Source organism: Mustelus asterias (genome assembly GCF_964213995.1).
Source record: "Mustelus asterias chromosome 26 unlocalized genomic scaffold, sMusAst1.hap1.1 SUPER_26_unloc_23, whole genome shotgun sequence".
Classification (NCBI taxonomy): domain Eukaryota; kingdom Metazoa; phylum Chordata; class Chondrichthyes; order Carcharhiniformes; family Triakidae; genus Mustelus; species Mustelus asterias.
The window spans coordinates 808,893-822,408 of NW_027590091.1; the positions used below are offsets into that span (position 1 = coordinate 808,893).

Genomic DNA, 13,516 nt, shown 5'->3' on the forward strand with positions numbered 1-13,516 from the left:
CTGTCAGTCTCAGTCTCTCTCTCAGTCTGATTCTCTGTCAGTCTCAGTCTCTCTCTCAGTCTGATTCTCTGTCAGTCTCAGTCTCTCTCTCTCAGTCTGATTCTCTGTCAGTCTCAATCTCTCTCTCAGACTGATTCTCTGTCAGTCTCAGTCTCTCTCTCAGTCTGATTCTCTGTCAGTCTCAGTCTCTCTCTCAGTCTGATTCTCTGTCAGTCTCAGTCTCTCTCTCAGTCTGATTCTCGTCAGTCTCAGTCTCTCTCTCAGTCTGATTCTCTGTCAGTCTCAGTCTCTCTCAGTCTGATTCTCTGTCAGTCTCAGTCTCTCTCAGTCTGATTCTCTGTCAGTCTCAGTCTCTCTCTCAGTCTGATTCTCTGTCAGTCTCAGTCTCTCTCAGTCTGATTCTCTGTCAGTCTCAGTCTCTCTCTCAGTCTGATTCTCTGTCAGTCTCAGTCTCTCTCTCAGTCTGATTCTCTGTCAGTCTCAGTCTCTCTCTCAGTCTGATTCTCTGTCAGTCTCAGTCTCTCTCTCAGTCTGATTCTCTGTCAGTCTCAGTCTCTCTCTCAGTCTGATTCTCTGTCAGTCTCAGTCTCTCTCTCAGTCTGATTCTCTGTCAGTCTCAGTCTCTCTCTCAGTCTGATTCTCTGTCAGTCTCAGTCTCTCTCTCAGTCTGATTCTCTGTCAGTCTCAGTCTCTCTCTCAGTCTGATTCTCTGTCAGTCTCAGTCTCTCTCTCAGTCTGATTCTCTGTCAGTCTCAGTCTCTCTCTCAGTCTGATTCTCTGTCAGTCTCAGTCTCTCTCAGTCTGATTCTCTGTCAGACTCAGTCTCTCTCTCAGTCTGATTCTCTGTCAGTCTCAGTCTCTCTCTCAGTCTGATTCTCTGTCAGTCTCAGTCTCTCTCAGTCTGATTCTCTGTCAGTCTCAGTCTCTCTCTCAGTCTGATTCTCTGTCAGTCTCAGTCTCTCTCTCAGTCTGATTCTCTGTCAGTCTCAGTCTCTCTCTCAGTCTGATTCTCAGTCAGTCTCAGTCTCTCTCTCAGTCTGATTCTCTGTCAGTCTCAGTCTCTCTCTCAGTCTGATTCTCTGTCAGTCTCAGTCTCTCTCTCAGTCTGATTCTCTGTCAGTCTCAGTCTCTCTCTCAGTCTGATTCTCTGTCAGTCTCAGTCTCTGTCTCAGACTGATTCTCTGTCAGTCTCAGTCTCTCTCTCAGTCTGATTCTCTGTCAGTCTCAGTCTCTCTCTCAGTCTGATTCTCTGTCAGTCTCAGTCTCTCTCTCAGTCTGATTCTCTGTCAGTCTCAGTCTCTCTCTCAGTCTGATTCTATCTCTGTCTGTCACATTCTCTTTCTCTCTGCCTCATTCTCTCTGCCTGTCGATGTCTGTAAACATTTTCGACATTACAGCAATCCTGCAGAAACTGAGAGAGAGAAAGATCCACTGTGAGAAAGCTGAATTTTAAAAATCCCACTATTTTGGTGATCTTTGTGTCCGCAGGGTGATTGCAGAATTCCAAAATTACAATACTGAGGTCACATTATACGCTGCACCCGGAGGAAACCCCTGCAGACACGGGGAGAACGTGAAAACTCCACACAGACAGTGACCAAAGCCGAGAATCGAACGCAATACACTGGCGATGTGAGGCAGCAGTGTTAACCCACTGTGCCACCGTGTCACTGGGAGACAGCAGTATTAACCCACTGTGTCACCGTGTCACTGTGAGGCAGCAGTGTTAACCCACTGTGTCACCGTGTCATGATGAGGGAGCAGTGTTAACCCACTGTGCCACCGTGTCACCGTGAGGCAGCAGTGTTAACCCACTGTGTCACCGTGAGGCAGCAGTGTTAACCACTGTGTCACCGTGTCGCTGTGAGGCAGCAGTGTTAACCCACTGTGTCACCGTGTCACTGTGAGACAGCAGTGTTAACCCACTGTGTCACCGTGTCGCTGTGAGGCAGCAGTGTTAACCCACTGTGTCACCGTGTCACTGTGAGACAGCAGTGTTAACCCACTGTGTCACCGTGTCGCTGTGAGGCAGCAGTGTTAACCCACTGTGTCACCGTGTCACTGTGAGGCAGCAGTGTTAACCCACTGTGTCACCGTGTCATGTCGAGGGAGCAGTGTTAACCCACTGTGTCACCGTGTCACTGTGAGACAGCAGTGTTAACCCACTGTGCCACCGTGTCACTGTGAGGCAGCAGTGTTAACCCACTGTGTCACCGTGTCATGTCGAGGGAGCAGTGTTCACCCACTGTGTCACCGTGTCACTGTGAGGCAGCAGTGTTAACCCACTTTTTCACCGTGTCGCTGTGAGGCAGCAGTGTTAACCCACTGTGTCACCGTGTCACTGTGAGGGAGCAGTGTTAACCCACTGTGTCACCGTGTCACTGTGAGACAGCAGTGTTAACACACTGTGCCACCGTGTCACTGTGAGACAGCAGTGTTAACCACTGTGTCACCGTGTCACTGTGAGACAGCAGTGTTAACCCACTGTGTCACTGTGAGGGAGCAGTGTTAACCCACTGTGTCACCGTGTCACTGTGAGGCAGCAGTGTTAACCCACTGTGCCACCGTGTCACTGTGAGGCAACAGTGTTAACCCACTGTGTCACCGTGTCACTGTGAGACAGCAGTGTTAACCCACTGTGTCACCGTGTCGCTGTGAGGCAGCAGTGTTAACCCACTGTGTCACCGTGTCACTGTGAGACAGCAGTGTTGACCCACTGTGTCACCGTGTCACTGTGAGGCAGCAGTGTTAACCCACTGTGTCACCGTGTCACTGTGAGGCAGCAGTGTTAACCCACTGTGTCACCGTGTCACTGTGAGGCAGCAGTGTTAACCCACTGTGTCACCGTGTCACTGTGAGGCAGCAGTGTTAACCCACTGTGTCACCGTGTCACTGTGAGGCAGCAGTGTTAACCCACTGTGTCACCGTGTCACTGTGAGGCAGCAGTGTTAACCTACTGTGTCACCGTGTCGCTGTGAGACAGCAGTGTTAACCCACTGTGTCACCGTGTCGCTGTGAGACAGCAGTGTTAACCCACTGTCACCGTGTCGCTGTGAGACAGCAGTGTTAACCCACTGTGTCACCGTGTCACTGTGAGGCAGCAGTGTTAACCAACTGTGTCACCGTGTCACTGTGAGACAGCAGTGTTAACCCACTGTGTCACCGTGTCGCTGTGAGACAGCAGTGTTAACCCACTGTCACCGTGTCGCTGTGAGACAGCAGTGTTAACCCACTGTGTCACCGTGTCACTGTGAGGCAGCAGTGTTAACCCACTGTGTAACCGTGTCGCTGTGAGGCAGCAGTGTTAACCCACTGTGCCACCGTGTCGCTGTGAGACAGCAGTGTTAACCCACTGTCACCGTGTCGCTGTGAGACAGCAGTGTTAACCCACTGTGTCACCGTGTCACTGTGAGGCAGCAGTGTTAACCCACTGTGTCACCGTGTCACTGTGAGGCAGCAGTGTTAACCCACTGTGTCACCGTGTCACTGGGAGGCAGCAGTGTTAACCCACTGTGTCACCGTGTCACTGTGAGGCAGCAGTGTTAACCCACTGTGTAACCGTGTCGCTGTGAGACAGCAGTGTTAACCCACTGTCACCGTGTCGCTGTGAGACAGCAGTGTTAACCCACTGTGTCACCGTATCACTGTGAGGCAGCAGTGTTAACCCACTGTGTCACCGTGTCACTGTGAGGCAGCAGTGTTAACCCACTGTGTCACCGTGTCGCTGTGAGGCAGCAGTGTTAACCCACTGTGCTACCGTGTCACTGTGAGGCAGCAGTGTTAACACACTGTGCCACCGTGTCACTGTGAGACAGCAGTGTTAACACAGTGTCACCGTGTCACTGTGAGGCAGCAGTGTTAACCCACTGTGTCACCGTGTCACTGTGAGGCAGCAGTGTTAACCCACTGTGTCACCGTGTCGCTGTGAGGCAGCAGTGTTAACCCACTGTGTCACCGTGTCGCTGTGAGGCAGCAGTGTTAACCCACTGTGTCACCGTGTCACTGTGAGACAGCAGTGTTAACCCACTGTGTCACCGTGTCGCTGTGAGGCAGCAGTGTTAACCCACTGTGTCACCGTGTCAGTGTGAGGCAGCAGTGTTAACCCACTGTGTCACCGTGTCACTGTGAGGCAGCAGTGTTAACCCACTGTGTCACCGTGAGGCAGCAGTGTTAACTCACTGTGTCACCGTGACACTGTGAGGCAGCAGTGTTAACCCACTGTGTCACCGTGACACTGTGAGGCAGCAGTGTTAACCCACTGTGTCACCGTGTCACTGTGAGGCAGCAGTGTTAACCCACTTTTTCACCGTGTCGCTGTGAGGCAGCAGTGTTAACCCACTGTGTCACCGTGTCACTGTGAGGCAGCAGTGTTAACCCACTGTGTCACCGTGTCACTGTGAGACAGCAGTGTTAACCCACTGTGCCACCGTGTCACTGTGAGGCAGCAGTGTTAACCCACTGTGTCACCGTGTCACTGTGAGACAGCAGTGTTAACCCACTGTGTCACCGTGTCACTGTGAGGCAGCAGTGTTAACCCACTGTGTCACCGTGTCACTGTGAGGCAGCAGTGTTAACCCACTGTGTCACCGTGTCACTGTGAGACAGCAGTGTTAACCCACTGTGTCACCGTGTCACTGTGAGGCAGCAGTGTTAACCCACTGTGTCACCGTGTCACTGTGAGACAGCAGTGTTAACCCACTGTGTCACCGTGTCACCGTGAGGGAGCAGTGTTAACCCACTGTGTCACCGTGTCACTGTGAGGCAGCAGTGTTAACCCACTGTGTCACCGTGTCACTGTGAGGGAGCAGTGTTAACCCACTGTGTCACCGTGTCACTGTGAGACAGCAGTGTTAACACGCTGTGCCACCGTGTCACTGTGAGACAGCAGTGTTAACCACTGTGTCACCGTGTCACTGTGAGACAGCAGTGTTAACCCACTGTGTCACTGTGAGGGCGCAGTGTTAACCCACTGTGTCACCGTGTCGCTGTGAGACAGCAGTGTTAACCACTGTGTCACAGTGAGGCAGCAGTGTTAACCCACTGTGTCACCGTGTCACTGTGAGACAGCAGTGTTAACCCACTGTGTCACCGTGTTACTGTGAGGGAGCAGTGTTAACCCACTGTGTCACCGTGTCACTGTGAGGCAGCAGTGTTAACCCACTGTGTCACCGTGTCACTGTGAGGGAGCAGTGTTAACCCACTGTGCCACCGTGTCACTGTGAGACAGCAGTGTTAACCCACTGTGTCACCGTGTCACTGAGAGGCAGCAGTGTTAACCCACTGTGTCACCGTGTCACTGTGAGACAGCAGTGTTAACCCACTGTGCCACCGTGTCACTGAGAGGCAGCAGTGTTAACCCACTGTGTCACCGTGTCACTGTGAGGGAGCAGTGTTAACCCACTGTGCCACCGTGTCGCTGTGAGGCAGCAGTGTTAACCCACTGTGTCACTGTGTCACTGTGAGACAGCAGTGTTAACCCACTGTGTAACCGTGTCACTGTGAGGCAGCAGTGTTAACCCACTGTGCCACCATGTCACTGTGAGGCAGCAGTGTTAACCCACTGTGTCACCGTGAGGCAGCAGTGTTAACCCACTGTGTCACCGTGTCGCTGTCAGACAGCAGTGTTAACCCACTGTCACCGTGTCACTGTGAGGCATCAGTGTTAACCCACTGTGTCACCATGTCATGATGAGGGAGCAGTGTTAACCCACTGTGTCACCGTGTCACTGTGAGACAGCAGTGTTAACTCACTGTGTCACCGTGTCACTGTGAGACAGCAGTGTTAACCCACTGTGTCACCGTGTCGCTGTGAGGCAGCAGTGTTAACCCACTGTGTCACCGTGTCACTGTGAGGCAGCAGTGTTAACCCACTGTGTCACCGTGTCACTGTGAGGCAGCAGTGTTAACCCACTGTGCCACCGTGTCACTGTGAGACAGCAGTGTTAACCCACTGTGTCACCGTGTCACTGGGAGACAGCAGTGTTAACCCACTGTGCCACCGTGTCACTGTGAGACAGCAGTGTTAACCACTGTGTCACTGTGAGGGCGCAGTGTTAACCCACTGTGTCACCGTGTCGCTGTGAGACAGCAGTGTTAACCACTGTGTCACAGTGAGGCAGCAGTGTTAACCCACTGTGCTACCGTGTCACTGTGAGGCAGCAGTGTTAACCCACTGTGCCACCATGTCACTGTGAGGCAGCAGTGTTAACCCACTGTGTCACCGTGTCACTGTGGGTTAACACTGCTGCCTCACAGTGACACGGTAGCACAGTGGGTTAACACTGCTGCCTCACTGTGACACAGTGGTTAACACTGCTGTCTCACAGCGACACGGTGACACAGTGGGTTAACACTGCGCCCTCACAGTGACACAGTGGTTAACACTGCTGTCTCACAGCTCCAGGGTCCTGGGTTCGATTCCCGGCTCGGGTCACTGTCTGTGTGGAGTTTGCACATTCTCCTCGTGTCTGCGTGGGTTTCCTCCGGGTGCTCCGGTTTCCTCCCACAGTCCAAAGATGTGCGGGTTAGGTTGATTGGCCAGGTTAAAAATTGCCTCTTAGAGTCCTGGGATGTGTAGGTTAGTGGGATTAGCGGGTAAAATATGTAGTGATAAGGGGGTAGGGCCTGGGTGGGATTGTGGTCGGTGCAGACTCGATGGGCCGAATGGCCTCCTTCTGCACTGTAGGGTTTCTATGTTTCTATGTTTCTATGTCACTGTGAGGCAGCAGTGTTAACCCACTGTGTCACCGTGTCACTGTGAGGCAGCAGTGTTAACCCACTGTGTCACCGTGTCGCTGTGAGACCGCAGTGTTAACCCACTGTGTCACCGTGTCGCTGTCAGACAGCAGTGTTAACCCACTGTGTCACCGTGTCACTGTGAGGCAGCAGTGTTAACCCACTGTGTCACCGTGTCACTGTGAGGCAGCAGTGTTAACCCACTGTGCCACTGTGAGGCAGCAGTGTTAACCCACTGTGCCACCGTGTCACTGTGAGGCAGCAGTGTTAACCCACTGTGTCACCGTGTCATGTCGAGGGAGCAGTGTTAACCCACTGTGTCACCGTGTCACTGTGAGGGAGCATTGTTCACCCACTGTGTCACCGTGTCACTGTGAGACAGCAGTGTTAACCCACTGTGTCACCGTGTCGCTGTGAGGCAGCAGTGTTAACCCACTGTGTCAACGTGTCACTGTGAGGCAGCAGTGTTAACCCACTGTGTCACCGTGTCATTGTGAGACAGCAGTGTTAACCCACTGTGCTACCGTGTCACTGTGAGGCAGCAGTGTTAACCCACTGTGCCACCGTGTCACTGTGAGGCAGCAGTGTTAACTCACTGTGTCACCGTGTCGCTGTGAGACAGCAGTGTTAACCCACTGTGCCACCGTGTCACTGTGAGGCAGCAGTGTTAACCCACTGTGTAACCGTGTCACTGTGAGGCAGCAGTGTTAACCCACTGTGTAACCGTGTCACTGTGAGGCAGCAGTGTTAACCCACTGTGCCACCGTGTCACTGTGAGGCAGCAGTGTTAACCCACTGTGCCACCGTGTCACTGTGAGGCAGCAGTGTTAACCCACTGTGTCACTGTGAGGCAGCAGTGTTAACACACTGTGTCACCGTGTCACTGTGAGACAGCAGTGTTAACCCACTGTGTCACCGTGTCACTGTGAGGGAGCAGTGTTAACACACTGTGTCACCGTGTCACTGTGAGACAGCAGTGTTAACCCACTGTGTCACCGTGTCACTGTGAGGCAGCAGTGTTAACCCACTGTGTCACCGTGTCGCTGTGAGGCAGCAGTGTTAACCCACTGTGTCACCGTGTCACTGTGAGGCAGCAGTGTTAACCCACTGTGTCACCGTGTCACTGTGAGGCAGCAGTGTTAACCCACTGTGTCACCGTGTCGCTGTGAGACAGCAGTGTTAACCCACTGTGTCACCGTGTCGCTGTCAGACAGCAGTGTTAACCCACTGTGTCACCGTGTCACTGTGAGGCAGCAGTGTTAACCCACTGTGTCACCGTGTCACTGTGAGGCAGCAGTGTTAACCCACTGTGCCACTGTGAGGCAGCAGTGTTAACCCACTGTGCCACCGTGTCACTGTGAGGCAGCAGTGTTAACCCACTGTGTCACCGTGTCATGTCGAGGGAGCAGTGTTAACACACTGTGTCACCGTGTCACTGTGAGGGAGCAGTGTTCACCCACTGTGTCACCGTGTCACTGTGAGACAGCAGTGTTAACCCACTGTGTCACCGTGTCGCTGTGAGGCAGCAGTGTTAACCCACTGTGTCACCGTGTCACTGTGAGGCAGCAGTGTTAACCCACTGTGTCACCGTGTCACTGTGAGACAGCAGTGTTAACCCACTGTGCTACCGTGTCACTGTGAGACAGCAGTGTTAACCCACTGTGTCACCGTGTCACTGTGAGACAGCAGTGTTAACCCACTGTGTCACCGTGTCACTGTGAGGCAGCAGTGTTAACCCACTGTGTCACCGTGTCAAAGTGAGGCAGCAGTGTTAACCCACTGTGTCACCGTGTCACTGTGAGACAGCAGTGTTAACCACTGTGCCACCGTGTCACTGTGAGGCAGCAGTGTTAACCCACTGTGTCACCGTGTCACTGTGAGACAGCAGTGTTAACCCACTGTGCCACCGTGTCACTGTGAGGCAGCAGTGTTAACCCACTGTGCCACCGTGTCACTGTGAGGCAGCAGTGTTAACCCACTGTGTCACTGTGAGACAGCAGTGTTAACCCACTGTGTCACCGTGTCATGTCGAGGGAGCAGTGTTAACCCACTGTGTCACCGTGTCACTGTGAGGCAGCAGTGTTAACCCACTGTGCTACCGTGTCGCTGTGAGACAGCAGTGTTAACCCACTGTGTCACCGTGTCGCTGTGAGGCAGCAGTGTTAACCCACTGTGTCACTGTGAGACAGCAGTGTTAACCCACTGTGTCACCGTGTCACTGTGAGGGAGCAGTGTTAACCCACTGTGTCACCGTGTCACTGTGAGGCAGCAGTGTTAACCCACTGTGCTACCGTGTCGCTGTGAGACAGCAGTGTTAACCCACTGTGTCACCGTGTCGCTGTGAGGCAGCAGTGTTAACCCACTGTGCTACCGTGTCACTGTGAGACAGCAGTGTTAACCCACTGTGTCACCGTGTCACTGTGAGGCAGCAGTGTTAACCCACTGTGTCACCGTGTCACTGTGAGACAGCAGTGTTAACCACTGTGTCACCGTGTCACTGTGAGGCAGCAGTGTTAACCCACTGTGTCACCGTGTCACTGTGAGACAGCAGTGTTAACCACTGTGTCACCGTGTCACTGTGAGGCAGCAGTGTTAACCCACTGTGTCACCGTGTCACTGTGAGGCAGCAGTGTTAACCCACTGTGTCACCGTGTCACTGTGAGGCAGCAGTGTTAACACACTGTGTCACCGTGTCACTGTGAAACAGCAGTGTTAACCCACCGTGTCACTGAGAGGCAGCAGTGTTAACCCACTGTGTCATCGTGTCACTGTGAGGCAGCAGTGTTAACCACTGTGTCACCGTGTCACTGTGAGGCAGCAGTGTTAACCCACTGTGTCACCGTGTCACTGTGAGACAGCAGAGTTAACCCACTGTGTCACCGTTTCACTGTGAGACAGCAGTGTTAACCCACTGTGTCACCGTGTCACTGTGAGGCAGCAGTGTTAACCCACTGTGTCACCGTGTCACTGTGAGGCAGCAGTGTTAACCCACTGTGTCATCGTGTCGCTGTGAGGCAGCAGCGTTAACCCACTGTGTCACCGTGTCGCTGTGAGGCAGCAGTGTTAACCCACTGTGCCACCGTGTCACTGTGAGACAGCAGTGTTAACCCACTGTGTCACCGTGAGGCAGCAGTGTTAACCCACTGTGTCACCGTGTCACTGTGAGGCAGCAGTGTTAACCCACTGTGTCACCGTGTCACTGAAAGGCAGCAGTGTTAACCCACTGTGCCACCGTGTCACTTTGAGGCAGCAGTGTTAACCACTGTGTCACCGTGTCACTGTGAGGCAGCAGTGTTAACCACTGTGTCACCGTGTCACTGTGAGGCAGCAGTGTTAACCCACTGTGTCACCGTGTCACTATTAGGGAGCAGTGTTAACCACTGTGCCACCGTGTCACTGAGAGTCAGCAGTGTTAACCCACTGTGTCACCGTGTCACTGTGAGGCAGCAGTGTAAACCCACTGTGTCACCGTGTCACTGTGAGACAGCAGTGTTTACCCACTGTGTCATCGTGTCACTGTGAGGCAGCAGTGTTAACCCACTGTGTCACCGTGTCACTGTGAGGCAGAAGTGTTAACCCACTGTGTCACCGTGTCACTGTGAGGCAGCAGTGTTAACCCACTGTGTCACCGTGTCACTGTGAGGCAGCAGTGTTAACCCAATGTGTCACCGTGTCGCTGTGAGACAGCAGTGTTAACCCACTCTGTCACCGTGTCGCTGTGAGGCAGCAGTATTAACCCACTGTGTCACCGTGTCGCTGTGAGACAGCAGTGTTAACCCACTGTGTCACCGTGTCACTGTGAGACAGCAGTGTTAACCCACTGTGTCACCGTGTCACTGTGAGGCAGCAGTGTTAACCCACTGTGTCACCGTGTCACTGAGAGGCAGCAGTGTTAACCCACTTTGTCACCGTGAGACAGCAGTGTTAACCCACTGTGTCACCGTGTCACTGCGAGGGAGCAGTGTTAACCCACTGTGTCACCGTGTCAACCCACTGTGTCACCGTGTCACTGTGAGACAGCAGTGTTAACCCACTGTGTCACCGTGTCACTGTGAGACAGCAGTGTTAACCCACTGTGTCACCGTGTCACTGTGAGACAGCAGTGTTAACCCACTGTGTCACTGTGAGGGAGCAGTGTTAACCCACTGTGTCACCGTGTCGCTGTGAGGCAGCAGTGTTAACCCACTGTGTCACCGTGTCACTGTGAGACAGCAGTGTTAACCCACTGTGTCACTGTGAGACAGCAGTGTTAACCCACTGTGTCACCGTGTCACTGAGAGGCAGCAGTGTTAACCCACTGTGTCACCGTGTCACTGTGAGGCAGCAGTGTTGACCCACTGTGTCGCTGTGAGACAGCAGTGTTAACCCACTGTGTCACCGTGTCACTGTGAGGCAGCAGTGTTAACCACTGTGTCACCGTGTCACTGTGAGGCAGCAGTGTTAACCCACTGTGTCACCGTGTCACTGTGAGACAGCAGAGTTAACCCACTGTGTCACCGTTTCACTGTGAGACAGCAGTGTTAACCCACTGTGTCACCGTGTCACTGTGAGGCAGCAGTGTTAACCCACTGTGTCATCGTGTCGCTGTGAGGCAGCAGCGTTAACCCACTGTGTCACCCGTGTCACTGTGAGGCAGCAGTGTTAACCCACTGTGTCACCGTGAGGGAGCAGTGTTAACCCACTGTGTCACCGTGTCACTGTGAGGCAGCAGTGTTAACCCACTGTGCCCTTGAACAAAATGGCTTGCTATGCAATTTGGGAGGACAGTTAAGAGTCAGACATGTTGCTGTGGCCATGGAATGGCATGTAGACCAGACCAGGTAAGGACGGCAGATTTCCGTCTCTGAAGGGCATGAGTGAGGCAGGGGGAGGATAAAAGTCTGGAGAGAGAAATTGAGAGTGCGTGGGAGTGATAGTGAAGAGAGTGATGGGGACAGGAAAGAGTGCGGGGGAACACAATAAATTGATTGAAAGCAAAGCAAAGCAAGGGGGGGGGGGGGGCGGTGCAGTGAAAAAAGACACAGAGTCTCCAGTGTGAGCTCAGTTCTCAGCTCCCACTCTTTGGAAAAAAGCCTCAGCCACAACCCACTGGGATTCCTGAATCATAGAAATAAACAAATGAATGGTGGGAGGCTGATTTCCAGACCAGACCACATCCTGGTAAATCTTTTCTATTCCCTCTCCAAAGCCTCCACATCCTTGTGCTGGTGTGGCGACCAGAATTGAACACTATATTCCAAGTGCGGTCTAACTAAGCTTCTATAAAGCTGCAACACGACTTGCCAATTTTTAAACTCAATGTCCCGGCCGATGAAGGCAAGCATGCTGTATGCCTTCTTGACTACCTTCTCCAGCTGCATTGCCGCTTTCAGTGACCTGTGTACCTGTAAACCCAGATCCCTCTGCCTATCAATACTCTGAAGGGTTCTGCCATTTACTGTAAGTTTCCTATCTGTGTTAGACCTTCCAAAATGCATTACTTCACACTTGCCCGGACGGAACTCCATCTGCCACCTCTCTGCCCAAGTCTTGGACTGATCGATATCCTGCTGTATCCTCTGATGGTCCTCATCGCTATCCACAAATCCACCAACCTTTGTGTTATCAGCAAACTTACCTTCCCCCACCACCCCTCATCCCTTGCCCCCCGCAACCCCTCACCCCCTCCCCACAACCTTCAACCCCCCCCACAACCCCTCACCCCCTCCCCACAACCTCTCGCACCCTTCAACCCCTCCCCCTTGCCCCACTTCCCCCCACAACTCGCCCCCTCAATACCAATTGAGTCCAATCAATGTACTTGGACTATCAGCGACGATACCTTGTGTATTGATGTGTTTGTCCAGAAGCTTCTTCAATCAGAGAGTCCCTGCCTCCAACAGCCACTCAGGCAGCGAGTTCCAGATTTGCAACACAGTCTGCTCAACAATCTGTCATGATGTGGAGATGCCGGCGTTGGACTGGGGAAAACACAGTAAGAAGTTTAACAACACCAGGTTAAAGTCCAACAGGTTTATTTGGTAGCAAAAGCCACACAAGCTTTCGGAGCTGCAAGCCCCTTCTTCAGCCCCCCTCAACATTGTCCCCACATCCCCTCTGAAACACTCTCACCTTTAACCTCTGCCCTTTGGTCAAACCCAGACCAAGATGGCACTGCGCATGCGCTCTCCTGACATTGCCCCTCACAAATATGGCACTGGGCATACGCTCACTTCACATTGCCCCTCACAAAGATGGCGGCAGCACAGGCGCACAGCCCCGCTGGAAACATGGCGGCGGTGAACTCGGGGCAGAAACGGGGAACAATCCTGGGCTCCCGCTGGGTACAAACGGGGAACCGGCGATTTCATTCTCTGAGTTTCCGCTGTACACAAACCTGGTTATGAATCCTCTCCGCCCACCCGCCGGATCCATCGCTCCCCCCGAGCCGCCATTCCACTCACTGACATCAAATCACCCATTGCCATCCCGCACACTGCGCATGCTCCACTCCCAGCCCCGCCCCTCATTCACTCCGATTGGTTGGAGGACCAGCCCCTCCCGCTCGGTCCTCCAGTCTCGCCCCCTTCTCCTCCTATTGGTCCGGAGCTGCCGTCAATCAGCCGGGCATTGTGACGGTTTGAGATGGTGGGCGGGGCAACAGCACAAGGTTAAAGGTCAACAGGTCTATTTGGCAGCACAAGACACGAGCTTTCGGAGCACTGCTCCTTGATCAGGGGAGTGGGAGATGTGTTCACAAACAGGGCCGACAGAGACACTCACTCAATTTACACAATAACGG

General features: G+C 53.2%; 1 long non-coding RNA gene across 2 annotated transcripts in view; it reads right to left on the reverse strand.

The window, feature by feature from the left end:
* The window catches only part of LOC144482130 (uncharacterized), a 30,651-nt gene extending 17,428 nt beyond the window's left edge, over positions 1–13,223 (reverse strand). For both annotated transcript variants that reach the window (XR_013495867.1, XR_013495866.1), the window contains exons 1-2: positions 13,112–13,223; positions 12,557–12,695 (exon numbers count right to left, since the gene is read on the reverse strand). This is a non-coding gene — a long non-coding RNA (uncharacterized LOC144482130). The remainder of the gene's footprint in view (positions 1–12,556; positions 12,696–13,111) is intronic.
* Between the last annotated feature and the right edge of the window lie 293 nt (positions 13,224–13,516).